The sequence below is a fragment of the Notolepis coatsorum genome (assembly GCF_963971535.1).
Source record: "Notolepis coatsorum genome assembly, chromosome: 5".
Classification (NCBI taxonomy): domain Eukaryota; kingdom Metazoa; phylum Chordata; class Actinopteri; order Aulopiformes; family Paralepididae; genus Notolepis; species Notolepis coatsorum.
This window is the reverse complement of record NC_140169.1, coordinates 14,773,969-14,792,349: the sequence shown is the minus strand read 5'-3', so window position 1 is coordinate 14,792,349 and position 18,381 is coordinate 14,773,969.

Genomic DNA, 18,381 nt, shown 5'->3' with positions numbered 1-18,381 from the left:
ATCTGTCGAGGCCATCACATGTTGACCATTTCCCAGTTGGTCCACTAGGGGGAGGCATTCAGCCAGGTGCAGCAACTTACCTGTCCAGGCCATCACACATGACCAATATCCCAGTTGGTCCACTAGGGGGAGGTATTCAACCAGGTGCACCATCAGGGCATGGTCACCAAAGTCACCAGAACACATTAGCTACTGTCATGGACAGGCAGAGTCAAATGACAGAACTTCTTGTGCACCAACAAAGGCTGTCATTGCTACCTGTTGTGAAGGATCAGATTAAACCGAATATGTATATTTATTTAAACTAAAAGGAGAAAACCTTCAAAGGAAAGAAGGGACCGCACACTCCACAGGACTCGTTTTTGCTTATTTATTGTTTGCACAACGCGTTTCGCTGTCGCTTCCTCAGGTGCGACAGTGAAACGCGTTGTGCAAACAATAAATAAGCAAAAACGAGTCCTGTGGAGTGTGCGGTCCCTTCTTTCCTTTGAAGGTTTTCTCCTTTTAGTTTATTTATCTCTCTTGCGCTGACCTGCACCTCCAGTCGGGGTCCAACCAGATGTGCACGAGTCCTATCTAGTTTAAATGTATATTTATTTATATATATATATTTAATTGTATTTGTATATCGTTTGATATCCCCTGTATATTCCTTGTACAATATGCATTGAATATCCACGTTTCTACTAAACAGCCCATAATAGTTTCATTCTACCATTGGACGAGAACCTGGCGCCAGGTTGCCATACCCCCTAGGTTCAAGTTCAATCGTGCCGCCTAACATGTCGAGGCAACCCCCGGTTCCGCGCAGTAATATGCCGGGCGAAATACGTGTGGTACTATTTGTTCATAGCGCATATATATATGGCGCTCGTAAAGTAGAACTTCCTTTTAGTCCAGTTCTTTACCCTCCAACAGAGTGACAGACGCAAAAGCCTCCCCACGAAGCACGTGCGGTGTAGTAGGGCCTACTTGGCCCAGAATAGGCATTGAGATATCGTGTAGATTAATAGTTGAATGGTCATAGTTTGGCACCATACCGTCGAGTTGGACGTATTCTATTAAGCTAATAATAGTCTATTTATGTATGGTGCATCATTCGGTTCGAGTTCTACAGTTATCAGTACCCCCATCGTTCCTGACGTTATCTGGACGCTTATCCAGGCTGGTCAGACCCCTAGTGGTGATTGCATCCGAGGAGCTCCGGGTCAAGAGCGACTGGACCTGTATATTGGATTACTCTACCCGACGACGGCGAGCCTTCCACGGCTCTTGGATTATGCTTTATGTGCTTTGATTATTCCATGGATAAAGGCCAACACTGTCGAGTGTTGGAATTACCCCCCGGAGAGGACTACAGGTGAGGCGGCGCTCTACACGTGAGGTCGCACCACGTCTCTCCGTTGTGGACCGGCAGATACCGTTCCACAGAGGGTCCAGCTGTGTTCGTCTACGGCCCGAGGTTCTGTGGGCACTGGGTCTAAGACTTTGGATTCTCCCAAGACACCGTCGGCCAGATGGGATACCGCCAGCGACTTCTCTAACCCCCCCCTCCTACTGTCTTACAACCAGCGGGACCCCCCCCCCCCCCTTAGTGTATCCAGCTATAATCATTTAAGTACTATCGCTATCGTTTCCTAAATATTCCAGGTTGTATACTTACTCCCTGCGCAACCAGAGATTGGACATTCAATGTTGATTTACCTACGAATACTCATTTGCCATAAAAGTGCATACTTAACATTTCAAATCATAAATGTAATTAAGTGAATGTTGTATACACCCTTTGCTGTATTAAATATTCGATTTGGTCCATTTGTGTTGGTTCGTTTCATCAGGTGGGAAAGTGTTCATCATACTTATATCTTGTACTGGGTGGCCAGAAGTTAAAGTACATGAGGTAGTGGTATTAAATATCATATCTAACAATACAGTCAGGGAATTGTACCCCTCAGCTACAATTGGTCCTTCGAGCCGGATGGTAACTAGTGTAATATTAATATAGTGTTATTAATATCGAAATGGCCTATGATGAACACTCCACGAAACGATCCTCCTAACCTAGAACGCCCGCGGCGCAGACGACAGACACCTCAGTACTTAGAGGCTTACACTGTCAGTCAACTACCTAGCCTTCGACAAACGGTAAACGTGGTAAAAGTAGAAAGTAAAATGATGTCTGACCTTAACGACCAGGTTTCCCCGACCACAGAGGCCCTAGTAGGTCCTAATGTAACTGACCAAGCCCACGGTGGAGACCAGGAGGGAATTGACATGCCTTTACCCCCCGCCACTACTAAAGAAGTAGTCCCCGACACGCCCCGGGAGGAAGACAACCCTACAGAGAGAGAACTCTGCACGGAAGAAGAAGAGGAGAGCGCCGAGGAACTAGAGCTCCAGGACTCCCCAACGAGTACCCCCAGGAGCGGTTCACGCAGGAGCGGCTCACCTCCACTACCGCCTTCCCCCAGCGAAGCGGAGAGGATACTACAACAGGCGTTCCTCGCCAGCCTGACAGCCTCTACCGAACGCGATCGGCTCCAAGCACAGACGCTTAGCGAGCGCGAACGTCTCCAAGCCCAGGCGACCAGCGAGCGCGAACACCTCCAAGCACAGCAACGGAGCGAAGAACAGCGCACAAGTCTGGAGATGAGACGCTTCCAGATGGAAGAGAATATGGCAAGAGACCGCGCCGACGCCCAGCGCACCGCTGCCGGTGCCCAAAGAGACGCAGAGCGCGACAGACTACAAGCGCAATTGATAGAGCAGCTGATCAAAAGGACAACTCCCTCTCCCTCCGCCAGGGGCTCAAGGAACTCGTCGAGACAGCAGTCAAGAGCAGCGTCACCGCAACGAGCAAGCGACCCTGAACTTGACCAACAGACCGAGTCTAGACCCCCCGCAGACCCCCTTCCCATACCGGTCCAAGCGAGACCCAGCTACAAGGAAGGAGCGGCCTACACTGCGGAGAAGCTAAATAAACGATTACAAGATCTGGAAGATTTGATAGAAGAAGAAGAGGGAGAAGAGGAGAACCAAGCCCGACGACAGCACAGTACTCCACCGGACCAGGAGGTCCCATACAGTCCAGGCTATACCCCCGCGGCGCTGCGCTACAGACCCCCGACTCTATTTACGGGTGAGCACGACGCACGACCAGCCCCGAGGAACAGTACCTGGACCAGCGGGCCATGGTACCCTGCCAGTACCGGCCCACAGCGAGGCGCAAGAGGGGACTCGCCCAGGAGGTCTCTCCCCCAACGCTCGCCGATGTATTCGCCATCCACGGCGTCATACAACGCCACGCCGTCAATCCCAGACTTCGCCTATGAGAGTCGAGCACAGTACACGGAGCTCCGGATGTGCTTAGAGACAATGCTGGTGGATGTCATTGATGAACGCCACAAGTATGCAATATTATTGAAGCACCTGAAAGTACCGCGAGCACACAATATAGCGCTAGCCTATGCTACCTCCTCGACCCCATACACAGCGGCCCTTGCAGCGCTGGATCAAAGATATGGACGTATATGGGATTACGTAATCCAGGAGATAAGGCATATTGACCGCCTACCCCCAGCCACAGACAATCGCTCACTGGACGACCTGTCAATCAAAGTGCAGTCCCTGGTGGGGATGCTGGGAGCTCAACGGGAGAAGGGCAGGCATGAGCTGTACGCCAACTCTAACGTTGAGAGGATTTTGGAGAAGCTGCCACCCGCAAGACAGGAGCGCTTTCGGCGGCAGAGGGACTACCGAGATCCCGACGGCCCCGAGCCATCCCTCCTTGATCTGGCCGACTTCTTGGTGAGAGAGGTCAGCAGCTTACGACTGGACACCTTCAGGCGGAGCACGCCAAGCTCCAGAGAGGGACCCAGGAGAATAAGTGATGGAAGAAGATCGGTGACTGTCATGCACCAATCAGAGTCAGTACCGAGCAGTAAGAGTCACAGCACCCCCTCGAGAAAGGAGAAGTGGAAGATAGCGTGTCCCTACTGTGAGAAAGAACACTGGCTGTCACAATGTGACTCATTCACAAAGATGAATGCAGAAGAAGTGAGCCAATGGATAAAGTCCAACCGGCGCTGTTATCGATGTGCGCGGCCCCACATGGCAGCCGAATGCCGCCTAAAGAAAAGGTGCAGCCGGTGCAATGGAGCCCATCTAGATATACTACACGATAGTAACGGAAGACGGCCTACACCTGCACCACGGAGCGGCACCAAGGCAAGTGTCATGTACATTGACCCCGCCAGCAGCAACGGAGCTCAAGTGCTCTTAAAGGTAGTCCGTGTGACATTGAGCTACCAGGATAAAGTCATGGACACTTACGCCGTCCTTGATGACGGGTCAGAGAAGACCCTTCTGCTCGCCTCCGCTGCGACTCAATTGGGACTGCGGGGGAGCAAGAACGAAATGACGATTCGGACAATAAGAAGAGATTTAAAGACGATAAAAGGCGAGAATGTCTCCTTCACTATCGCAGCCAACGGGCAGCCAGAGCGACGGTACAAGATCACAAATGCTTTCACCAGCCAAGAAATAGGACTCTCGCAGTACACCTACCCTGTCACCAAGTTGATGGATAAATATGTGCACCTGCGCCAATTACCTATCCCGCTCATAAACGGCGCTACCCCGACCCTGTTGATAGGCTCCGACCATGCAGAACTCATAGTCCCGATTGACCGGGTCCATACCGGTCCCCGAGGCTGTCCTGCAGCCGTCGAGACCCGCCTAGGATGGACATTACAAGGCCCCCTCGCTAAATCTCTCAACCGAACCGCAGCCACTAGCTGCTTCCACTCCCGAACGACAGAAGAAGACACCACTCTCCTGCAGCATGTCGAGAGGCTATGGACCCTAGAGACAATGCCCTTTAAGAACGAAAAGAAAGACATTCGCTCTAAAGAAGACATTTACGCCATCCACCTACTCGAGCAGGGGACAAAGAGAGTCACAGTCGGCGGAGTGATGAGATACGCAACTCCACTCCTGAGGCGAGAGGGAATGCCCCCCTTTCACGCAAAGAAAGACGCCACGGAGCGCTATCTACTGAACACAGAGCGGCGCCTAGCCAAAGACCCCGCTCAACAGAGTGTGTACCGAGCTGAGATTGAGAAGCTAATCACAGCGGGACACGTAACAAAGATTGACATTAAAGAGGCCGATCAGACAACCGAATCATGGTACGTGCCGCATCACAAGGTCCATCACAATGGCAAGGATCGCATTGTGTTTAACTGCAGCTACCAGATCGGATCCCAAAATCTGAATAAAGAGCTCTTGCCCGGCCCCACACTCGGCCCCTCCCTACTAGGCGTGCTACTGCGCTTCCGCCAGGACAAGGTGGCTATAAGCGGGGATATCAAAGGGATGTTCTTGCAAGTGAGACTAGTAGAGGAGGACAAGCCTCTGCTACGGTTCCTATGGAGAGAGAAGATCGGAGATGAGAACCCATCCATCTACCAGTGGGAAGTACTCCCCTTCGGAACCACGTGCAGCCCGTGCTGTGCTACATTTGCACTACAGAAACACGTCACAGAGGACCCAGCAGCAGATGAAGAGGTCCAACACAGTGTGAAGAACAGTTTCTACGTAGACAACTGTCTACAAAGCGTCTCGACTCAAGAAGAAGCCGAGGCTCTCCTAATCAAGTTACGCGCCTCCCTAATCAAAGGAGGCTTTGATCTCAGGCAGTGGGCCAGCAGTGACCCGCACGTATTGCGCAGCCTCTCCTCCGCAGACAAGGCTGCCAGCAGCGAGACCTGGATGGCGACAATCCCAGGAGAAGCCCAAGAAATGACACTAGGATTAGTCTGGCGCTTCAAAACAGACTCGCTCCACTATAGACACAAACCCTTGGCTCCAGAGCAAGGAAGGTCGGCGGCGATACCGACCACCAGACGGAGTGTGTACAGAACACTCACCAGACAATATGACCCGCTGGGATGTATTCTACCTTACACCACCAGGGCAAAGATGATTGTACGAGCACTATGGGACAAGGACCAGGGCTGGGACGACCCAATACCCGCACACCTTGCCTCAACATGGAGAGAGTGGGAGACGGAACTCCGCTCACTCCCAGGTGTCAATATACGCCGCAGCTACTTCCCATCCACAGTGAGGCCAGAGACATGCGAGATTGAGCTACACGTCTTCAGCAATGCCTCCGAAGTAGCCTACGGATCGGTTGCTTATTTGCGTGCCCAAGAGATGGGAGGAGAGATACACACTGCTTTCATACTGGCCCGCTCAAGGATAGCCCCACGTAAGCAACAATCTATCCCACGTCTAGAGCTCTGCGCAGCCCTCGCAGGAGCGCATCTAGCCACGTTAATCCAACGTGAACTCACCATTCCGGTGCATAGAACAATCTTGTGGTCAGATTCCACGACAGTACTCACATGGATTAAGTCTGATTCATGCAGATACAAAGTCTTCGTGGGAGTCAGAGTCACCGAGATTCAGGAACTAACAGAAGAAGCAAGCTGGAGATATGTGGATACCAAACACAACCCAGCTGACGTCATCACCCGGGGAATGTCCCTGGATGACCTAACCCGTCGCAACATCTACAGTGACGGACCAGCATTCCTCCAGCTCCCGGAAGGAGATTGGCCTACGCCCACCCCGAGGGAAGCAAGTAGAGAGGAGGCTGAGAACAAGAAGCCTATGTTCTGTGGACTGAGCACTGTCGCCTCCACAGACCCGAACATAGATGACTGCATTACCCTAGAGAGTGCGCAACAAAGGACATTCCTGCGGCACCACCCAGAGATTCAGTCCACCACTGACATGTCAGCAGCTGACTACGAAGAAGCAGAACTTCTTCTACTACAACGAGCCCAGAGAGACTCGTTCCCCGACGAGCTAGACTGTCTACAGGGAGGAAACCCCGTCCCATCAGACAGCAGACTGATTCACCTGGCACCAGAGAGTGACGCACATAATCTCATCAGAGTGGGTGGTCGCCTGCGGAGAGCCCCCGATCTACCAGATGACATTAAGCACCCGATCGTCTTGAACAGCCGACACAAGGTCACAGAGCTGATCATAAAGAAATACGACGAGGATGTGCACCACGCCGGAGCAGAGAGAGTCTTCGCGGAGATCAGACGTCGTTATTGGATATTACAAGGGAGAGAAGCAGTACGGCGCTTCCAGCGAACCTGTCTAGACTGCCGTAAGTGCCGCGCGCAGCCCAGCATACCACGGATAGCTGACCTACCCCCCTGTCGCCTCCGAATCGGCGACAAGCCATTCCACTCCACAGGCATGGACTGTTTTGGCCCGTTGTATATAAAAAGAGGAAGAGGCACCGAGAAGCGGTGGGGTATTGTATTCAAATGCATGATCACCAGAGCGATACATATCGAGCTCCTTCCGACCATGAGCACAGACTCATTCCTTATGGCCTTCCGGAGATTCATATCACGGAAAGGACAACCGTCTACATTGTTGTCTGATCACGGGACCAACTTCAAAGGCGGAGAAAGAGAGCTGAGAGAGAGCTTCCAAGCTATGGGCCCAGAACTTAAGACCCACCTCGCTCCAGCCCAGGTTGACTTCCAGTTTAATCCCCCGAACGCACCCCACTTCGGTGGAACCTGGGAACGAGAAGTACGTTCTATAAAGACAGCCCTGTATGCCGTACTCGGAGCCCAGACTGTGGCAGAGGAAGTCCTAATGACAGTCCTCACGGAGATCGAGGGAGTATTGAACTCCAAGCCCCTCGGTTACGTCTCCAGTGATGTAGCAGATGTCGACCCAGTCACCCCCAACACACTCCTAATGGTGCGGCTGGACCCCGCGCTACCCCAGACAATGTACAGGCCCGAAGAAGCGAACGGCCGAAGAATGTGGAGGTACAGCCAAGTACTAGCTGACAAGTTTTGGAGCAGCTTCCTACTTCACTACCTACCGTCTCTACAGACCCGCCAGAAGTGGGTAAAAGAGAGAGACAATTTGACAGAAGGAACAGTCGTCATGATAGTTGACCAGTCACTCCCCAGAGCTATGTGGCCGGCTGGCCGCGTAAGCAAAGTGATCACCGGTGCCGATGGCACAGTCCGAGCAGCTGAAGTACTCGTCCAAGGGCGCACCTACACACGGCCCGTGGCGAGGCTCATAGAACTGCCCCGACTCCCAGATACTATCGATGATGACCATGACCCTATGACTTTGTGAGTTGACTGACCTTACAGCGGACCTTGAGTGGAAGACAGTGCGGTTAATCTGTCTCTGCTTAGCTAATTAGGTGGGACTAATTAGGGGGCGGCTGTTGTGAAGGATCAGATTAAACCGAATATGTATATTTATTTATATATATATATTTAATTGTATTTGTATATCGTTGGATATCCCCTGTATATTCCTTGTACAATATGCATTGAATATCCCCGTTTCTACTAAACAGCCCATAATAGTTTCATTCTACCATTGGACGAGAACCTGGCGCCAGGTTGCCATACCCCCTAGGTTCAAGTTCAATCGTGCCGCCTAACATGTCGAGGCAACCCCCGGTTCCGCGCAGTAATATGCCGGGCGAAATACGTGTGGTACTATTTGTTCATAGCGCATATATATATGGCGCTCGTAAAGTAGAACTTCCTTTTAGTCCAGTTCTTTACCCTCCAACAGAGTGACAGACGCAAAAGCCTCCCCACGAAGCACGTGCGGTGTAGTAGGGCCTACTTGGCCCAGAATAGGCATTGAGATATCGTGTAGATTAATAGTTGAATGGTCATAGTTTGGCACCATACCGTCGAGTTGGACGTATTCTATTAAGCTAATAATAGTCTATTTATGTATGGTGCATCGTTCGGTTCGAGTTCTACAGTTATCAGTACCCCCATCGTTCCTGACGTTATCTGGACGCTTATCCAGGCTGGTCAGACCCCTAGTGGTGATTGCATCCGAGGAGCTCCGGGTCAAGAGCGACTGGACCTGTATATTGGATTACTCTACCCGACGACGGCGAGCCTTCCACGGCTCTTGGATTATGCTTTATGTGCTTTGATTATTCCATGGATAAAGGCCAACACTGTCGAGTGTTGGAATTACCCCCCGGAGAGGACTACAGGTGAGGCGGCGCTCTACACGTGAGGTCGCACCACGTCTCTCCGTTGTGGACCGGCAGATACCGTTCCACAGAGGGTCCAGCTGTGTTCGTCTACGGCCCGAGGTTCTGTGGGCACTGGGTCTAAGACTTTGGATTCTCCCAAGACACCGTCGGCCAGATGGGATACCGCAAGCGACTTCTCTAACCCCCCCCTCCTACTGTCTTACAACCAGCGGGACCCCCCCCCCTTAGTGTATCCAGCTATAATCATTTAAGTACTATCGCTATCGTTTCCTAAATAGACCCAATGGAATATCAGTCGTTCATAAGTGCTTTTGAACATGGTATCGAGTCCAACACGGACATCAGTAAGGACAGATTATATTATCTGGAGCAATATACCACTGGCCAACCAAGAGAGCTGGTACGCAGCTGCCAGCACATGGATCCTGCAAGAGGATATGCTGAAGCAAGGCGACTGCTGGAACTGCACTTCGGTGATAAAATAAAAATCACAAGCGCCTATATCCAGAAGGCACTGGATTGGGCTGCTATCAAACCTGAGGATGGGGCAGCACTACAGGCCTATTCACTATTTCTCTGTGTGTGCTGCAATGCTATGCAGGCCCTGGAGTACATGCATGAACTGGACAATCCATCCAACATGAGAACGGTCATTTCTAAGTTACCCTACAGGCTCAGAGATTCATGGAGATCTGTAGCATGCAGCTATTATGAACGAACCCTGCAAAGAGCAAGATTCACAAACCTGGTTGACTTTGTGGAACGGCAAGTGAGAGTTATTCTAGACCCAGTATTTGGGAATATCCAAGAGTCTACTCCAATGGTACAAGGCCTTAAAACAAGGCTGGGTAACCCCCAGCATCAATCCAAGTCATCAGGAAGCAAAGGCAGGAGCAGTTTTGCTACATCATTGACACCAGTGGAAATGGAGAAGCAAAGGTTGGATGGCAAAGTCAGTTCAAATGCATTTTGTAAGCCATGCTTATTTTGTACTGGAGAACACGCCATGGAGTGTTGTAAGAAAATGATTCTGAAGCCTCATAAGGAGAAGATCGAATTTCTCAGGACAAAGGGAATCTGCTTTGCATGTCTAAACAGAGGACACATGAGCAAGTTGTGTAGGAATCGCCTGACTTGTCGCTCTTGTCATCTCAAACACCCAACTCTCCTGCACATAAATAGAACAGACAACCCCAGGAAGGAAGAGAGCACCACCACAGCTACAGCTAAAGGTGAGGACGTTTCCAGCGCCCTGGTCTCACTGCAGGCTTGCGGGCTTACTGGGGCCGGAGGAAAGGAATGTGCTCTAGCTATTCTGCCTATCCAGGTTAAGATGGCTAAAGGAAGCAAAGTTATCAGAACATATGCGTTTCTGGATCATGGAAGCTCTGCTACCTTCTGTACCGAGAGCCTGATGAAGAAGCTGGATGCCAGAGGCCAGAAAACAGAGATACTGCTCAGGACAATGGGCCAGGATCGGCCTGTGAGAAGTTACAGATTGGATGGGCTGGAAGTGAGTGATTTGGAAAGCAATAACTTCTTTGCTCTCCCTGAAGTTTACACACAGCTCACTATACCAGTCTCACAAGAAAACATACCAACACAAGAGGGTCTAAAAGAATGGCCTTATCTGAAAGACGTACCTCTGACTACTATTGAGGAGGAAGTTGGACTGTTGATTGGGATTAATGCTGTCAAAGCCATGGAGCCATGGGAAATAATTAACAGCAAAGGAAACGGGCCCTATGCAGTGAGAACCTGTCTCGGATGGGTGGTTAATGGTCCCCTGAGCGGCAGCCTGCCCATTGACAAGCAGGGTCAACCACGTACAACATCAAACCGAGTCACCATAGCAAACCTGGAAGAACTTCTCATCAAACAGTACAATCAAGACTTCCCAGAGCGAGGCTACGATGAGAAGGCCGAGCCGTCTGTAGAGGACAAGAAATTCCTGGACATTGCAGCTAAGTCCATCACATTGAAGGATGGTCACTACCAACTACGATTGCCATTTCGCAAAGAGGACGTGAATCTGCCAAATAATAGGATGGCAAAGCAGCGAGCCACGAACCTCATTAAGAGATTCAGGAGGGACGAGGCATACTTTGCTGATTATAAAGGGCCCATGAGTGACATCTTGGATAAAGGGCACGCAGAGCGGGTGCCAGAAGGACGGCTGCACAGAGAAGATGGAAAGGTGTGGTACATACCTCACCACGGTGTGTACCACAAGAAGAAAGCGAAAATACGAAAAAGACTTACGAACTGGATCAGTAACAGCCGTGCTGTTCTGTCTGCCATTCCAGACGAAGATTCAGCCAAGGAAGTGAAGGAGCTCGATCTCGACAGAGAAGAACTACCGGTGGAACGAGCTCTCGGAATCCAGTGGCATGTGGAAACCGACACCTTCTCCTTCAAGACTGCTACAAAGCAACAACCCTTAACCAGGAGGGGTATTCTGTCTGTGACAAATTCTGTTTACGACCCCATGGGATTCCTCGCCCCACTGGTTCTCCCAGCGAAGAGGATCATGCAAGATCTTTGCAAAATTAATTGTGGATGGGATGACAAGATCCCAGAGGCCCACGCTCGGTCATGGCAGAGATGGTTGGAGGATCTAGGCAAGCTGTCAAACCTCCACATCAGCCGTTGCCTTAAATCCAGTAATTTTGGGTGGAAGAGGAAGAGGTGGAAGAGACAATGCCTGACAGCAGAGGGCATGTACGCAAGGTAAAGGTCAAGACCAAGTACAATATCCTAGAAAGGCCCATCAGCAAACTATGCTTGCTGAAAGAAGCAGATTGACTGACATTGACTAGCACCTGCTGACTTCTTCACGCGCTTGTTTGTTTTTTCCTTTTCGAGGGCAATGCCCGAACCTTTGTTACACTGATGGATTATACCTTTTTTATGGATTATACCGTTTCTTTGTGGATTATACGCTTTTTCGTGGAACATACCCCCTTTTGGAATATTTCGATTCCTACATGAACTATATAAAGACATGTTCAGGCTCCTGTTAACATATTTGCATAGAATAATTGTCCCTTTTTAGGATAATGGACAATTAGAGGCCGGCTGGTAGGAGCCATTCTTGAGTTATTTAATCTTTGAGTTTGTATCATGCAATTATTTGAATTATGAAAAAGCTTTATGGATTACGAAATATGAAAACGAAAATTGATAATATGATTGACAAATCATGATATTATTTACACTGATTATCTTATTGTAACTATTCTTATGATTTGAAACTATTTGCACTTTCCCTTTAAAGAGACCTACCTGAGCTATTCACCTGTGTGGTTTACCTTGATAAGGGGTGGTGGCTTGCGTGGGAGACGTGGACCGGGAAGGCAAACAGTTTTTGTACCACACGCACAGACGCACTGCACGCAACGCACGCATGTATTATATATACGAGTTTTGTTTGTTTTGCAGCTTGGAAATAAATGATTGATTCATTGTGACAGCCAAACGGATGGATCAGAATCTTTATTATGTACGCGTAGACTAAAGCTATCCCCGGAGTGGAAGTGGCAAATACGAAAGACAAAATTGTTTGTAAATAGCCACTATAACCACTATTCTCCAAATAAACCAACCTAATCTATGGTAAAAGAAATTACATTACCTAAACTACCCTTACCTAACCAAAACAGGAGAAAACAATATCCAAAATGAAATGGCAGCTCACCCCATCTGTGCTTCCTGAAAAGAGAGAAAAACACATTAATGGTACAGACAAGAATGGCAAAATATATACAAAACAATCTAAAGCTAACAATGCTCTCTCTGTGGCCATACACACACAAGGCAATTTCCAAAAACACAAAGGCCAATAAACAAATGCAATAGTATCAAAGTCAATGTCACAAAGTATCACTAGGCCTAGCCTCATGCCAGAGAGAGAGAGTGACTGAAGGGAGAAGCCATGTTTTAACAGGTGTGTGGTGATCCATGATTGGGTGGTGGGTGATGGTTACTGATTGAGTCTTGGAGTCTTGAAACCCATCCACCAATCGGTGCTGTGCTGCTAATGGAAGGGCAGGCCTAGCAGGGAACAATGGTGGAGGACAGGTTCTGGCTGGAGGGAGGGAACAAAATGGAGAACAAGACACAAACTGGGGAAGCACATACACTGGGCTGTAACACCCCCACACATAAGACAAAAACACGTTTGACATATAACACATAACACCAACAAAACATGTTTTTAACAATGAAATCCCCATCTCCGATACGAACGTCAAAGTAAAGAGCCATGAAAAAAAAAAAAAACAACAACAAGCCGTCGGTACAACAACCACTCGGGCCAACAATGAACAAGTCAACAAATAAGTCGGCAGCAAGAGATTCTTATCTCCGAGATAGAGCATCCGCCAGCACATTCTCGGATCCCTTCTTATGCCTTATTCCGAGGCTATAATTTTGGACTATGAGTGCCCAACGCATGAGGCGCTGATTGTGGTTGTACATCCGCAACAGAAATACCAATGGGTTGTGGTCGGTGTATACTACCATTGGTAACGCGCTTGAACCGACATATACCTCAAAATGTTGCAAAGCATACAACATAGCCAAAGTCTCCTTTTCAATAGTGGAATAGTTTAGTTGATGTTTGTTAAATTTCCGGGAAAAATAACAAACCGGGTGACTGACACCATCGTGACCCTCCTGTAATAACACTCGTCCAGCTCCCACCCCGCTGGCATCCACCTCCAGCTGGAACGGCAGGGAGAAATCTGGAGCAGAGAACAGGGGAACTGCATAAGAGAGCTTTAAACCTTCAAATGCATTTTGACAATCAGCTGTCCAAATGAATGGTTTGGACGGGCTACACAGGCTAGTGAGAGAAGTGACGACAGAAGAAAAGTTTCGGCAAAAGCCACGGTAATACCCAGCCATCCCAAGGAATCTACGCAATTCCCGCCTGGTAGTAGGCACTGGAAAAGTTGTGATTGCAGATATTTTTGCATCCACCGGACGCACTTGTCCTTGTCCTACCTGCTTACCAAGATAGGTAACCGTAGCCTTACCGAACTCACACTTGGCAAGGTTAAGGGTCAGGGAGGCTTCAGCTAAGCGGTCAAAGACAGTTTGTAAGGTTGTCATGTGGTCACGCCAGTTGGTCGAATAGACAACCAGGTCATCGAGATAGGCATTACAATTTGGAACACCAGCCAGGACTAGGTCCACCAGTCGCTGGAAAGTGGCCAGGGCATTACGCATTCCAAAAGGCATCACAGTATATTGCAAAAAATTGTCAGGAGTAACAAACGCAGAGATCTCCGAGGCACAGGGGGTCAAAGGGACCTGCCAGTAACCCTTTAACAAATCTAGTTTGCTAACATAGGTGGCAGATCCAAGGTTGTCAATACAATCTTCCATGCGGGGCAGTGGGAAAGAATCAGGCACGGTGACAGCATTTACCTTTCGGAAATCAGTACAAAATCTAGGAGTTCCATCCGATTTGGGAGCTAACAAGCAAGGTGAACTCCAGGGACTGCAACTTGGCTTGGCTAAACCATGTTTCAACAAATAGTCAACCTCCTGTTGCATCATGGCTATCTTGGTGATGTTAACACGGTATGCATGTTGCTTGATAGGCACAGCATTGTTAACATTAATATCATGGGCCAATACAGAAGTACAGGAGGGAACATCACCAAACAGAGCCATGTAGGCCTGAATCAAAGTTGTGATGTTCTCTCGCTGCTCCTCAGGTAAGTGTGCTAAGTGAGTGGGCAGGTTCAATAACATCTCAGTGTTGGACAATCCAGCACACTGATATGCTGCATTGCGCAACTATAAGCCATCTACATCCTCACCACTAACGTTAGGAGAGTCCGGAACTATAGGAGTTGAGGCAACAGCAGAGATGGCCAGTCCTGCTGTCTGGTCTGAGGTCTTCACCTGCAGACTATCTCTGGAGAAATATGGTTTAAGCATATTGATGTGGTAAACACGAGAGTGACGTTTACGATCAGGGGTGCGAACTACATAGTCAGTATCACTTATTTTCTTGTCTATTGCATACGGTCCGGAAAAACTAGCAGAAAGAGCAGAGCCAAGGATAGGTAACCGGACTAGAACCTTATCACCTGGCTGGAAAGATCGAGAAACAGCTTTCTCGTCATAGTGCCGCTTCAGAGTTCTCTGGGAAGAAGAGAGTGCTTCTTTTGCGAGAGAGCACGCCTGATGCAGTCGCTCTCGAAACTGGCTAACAAAATCAAGAACATTAGTGGGTGTGCTGGCACCCTTTGACATGAACCGTTCTTTAAGAACTTTCAGAGGTCCTCTAACAGTGTGCCCGAAAACAAGCTCAGCAGGACTGAAACCAAGAGACTCCTGCATGGTCTCTCGTGCAGCAAATAGAACAAGGGGGACACCCTCATCCCAATCTTTCTCTGTGTCTAAGCAATATTTACACAAAATGGACTTTAATGTCTGATGCCAACGTTCTAGAGCCCCCTGAGTTTCAGGGTGGTAGGCACTGGACACTATATGTCGGATACCCAGGGACTGCAACACTTGCTCAAATAACCTAGACAGAAAGTTGGTGCCTTGGTCAGTCTGTACTACCTTAGGCAGTCCAAACGTGGAGAAGAACTTGGTCAAAGCCTTAATTATTACAGGCGCTGTAATTTTGCGAAGAGGTATAGCCTCAGGAAAACGGGTGGCAGTACACATTATTGTCAACAAAAACTGGTTGCCGGCTTTGGTCTTTGGCAACGGACCAACACAATCAACTATGACATGTTCAAATGGTTCACCGACCGCTGGTATAGGACAGATGGGAGCAGGTGGAATTACCTGGTTTGGCTTTCCGGTGATCTGACAAGTACTACAGGTACGACAGTACTGTGCTACATTGGACTTCAAACCGGGCCAAAAGAAATGTTGAAGTATTCTGTTGTATGTTTTAGTGACTCCCAAATGTCCAGACCAAGGGTGGTCATGGGCCAAGAACAGTACATGCTGACGATAAACTGCAGGGACAACAATCTGATAGACAGTGCTCCAGTTTGGTTCCTGATCTGGTAGCCCTATCTCTGATTGCGCATGCTCTGCCAGTCTAGTACCATGGAACCTCCATGTACGCATCAAAACTCCTTCATCCACAAAATAAGAATGCAACTCTCTCCTCTGTTCTGTCTCAAGAGAAGAGAAACATTTTTGCAAGGGAAGGGTCAGCCTTCTGGGCAGTAATTAGCATTTCATGAGTAACTGGTAACTTCAATGCATCGGAACTAGTTACAGTTGTCTGTGGGGGTACCTTACTATGAGTCGGTGGTTTGTCAGCGGTGTCAGAAGTTGGAGCCAGCAACTCCTCCCTGAAAAAAGCTGAAGCAAGAACAGAGTCAGACAAGTCAATTTCATCACCCCTCTTTTTCAATTGAGCCAGAGTGACAACACTTGCAGAAAAAACTTCAGGGAAGTTCTGTGACAGGTCATCAGGCAGAGAATCTGTGTCTGGGTGATCCAACACTTCCAGCACAGCGTTCACCTGGCCTCCAGCTAAATCATTGCCCATGATAAAGGAAATGCCTTTAACTGGCAAGGAGGGTCACACCCCTACTTTAAAGAAACCAGTGACCAAATCAGATTGTACATGAATACAGTGTAATGGGGCTGGCACGAAACCCATCTCAATACCTTGAACTAGGACACTAGAACCACAGGAAGATTTCTCAGACAGAGGCAGTACATCAGAGAGGATAAAGGATTGTGAGGCTCCAGTATTTCGTAAGATCTGAACTGTACACTGATCTTTTGGATCCCCTGTCAAGGAAACTAAACCCTTGGAAATAAATGGCCTGAAACAAGGGTCGAGAACATCCTGATCATGGTGCATCTGCCGATCAGAACCAGGAGCAGGTGCCATTTTAATCAGACCAACCCCTTTGGGTTGCCTAAAGTTCTGAGAGGACGGTTGCTGCTTACATTTCAATGTTAAACAGTCATAAATAACATGACCAGATTTATGACAGTAGTAACATGTCCGCTCCTCTTTTGAGCGTGGAGGTGACATTTTTGGTCGGGGGTGTGTGAATTCTGAATGGTTGGGAACAGAATGTTTCTGAGAGAAATCATGGGGGAGAAAGGAGTCACGCCTATCCACAAACAGTTTTATGGGTTAGCGCAAACTCATCAGCTAATACAGCAGCCTGCTGCAGAGTGGACACTTTCTGCTCACTCAGGTAAATGACAATACGCTCTGGCAAACGATTCTTAAACTCTTCTAATGGAATGAGTTCTCTGAGAGAGTTAACATCTGAGGCCTTGCTTGCTGCACACCACTTATCAAAGAGAGTTCCCTTCTCTTTAGCAAACTTTACAAAGGTCTGGTTGGCAGCTCTCTTGTGATTACGAAACCTCTGCCTATAAGCTTCGGGCATAAGCTCATATGCACGAAGGATGGCAGCCTTCACAGTATCGTACAATAAACTATCTTCTAGGGTAAGTGTTGAACAAACCTCTTGGGCTTTACCAGTGAATTTGCATTGAAGCAACAAAGGCTCTTTTGGCCAGCGCAATGAAGCAGCAATACGCTCAAACACATTAAAATAAGTATCAACTTCAGTCTCTCGGAACGGAGGCACCAAAGCAATATGTTTACTTATATCAAAAGTGTGTGATGAATAAGCTGTGGAGGAGGACATACCAGGGCCTTGTGGAGGAGTCAACAGCGTAGCAGAGTTGGATTAATTCTTTTGGACTCCCAGCTCCAACTCCTGCAGTCTGAGCTCTTTTTCCACCTCAAGCTCCAACCTACGAATGTTAACAGCCCTTTCATTTTCTGCCTCAAGCTCCATTCTACGAAGCCGATACTCCGCCTCACGTGCTTGTGCCTTCTCCTGAGCCTCCATCTGGAGACGTGCTATTCTAACTTTGACCTGGGCCCCTTCTCGAGACCCATTTGACACAGGAGAGGCAACACCAAAATGTGGCAATGTGACTTTCACACCTGCCTTCTCAGCACTTTAAACATGAACTTGCTCCTCAGATGCAGAGGGCTGTTCTTCAGTAGGTTCACCAGGAGAACTTGCATGTTCATCAGAGACCACAGGTAAAACAAGCGTCCCCTGCTCCAACAGCTTACCTACCACAAGACACTTGATATTACGCTTAAAGGGGACATGCGTTGCTATTCCTAGCACTATTTGCGCAACTTTACACAATTCCTGTCTATTGAAGACATCTGTAAGGTTTTTTTTTTTTTTAAATGCATTGTTTTATATTTCTAATCAAGTACTCAACCATCATTTTTCAGCCTCAAGATTTCA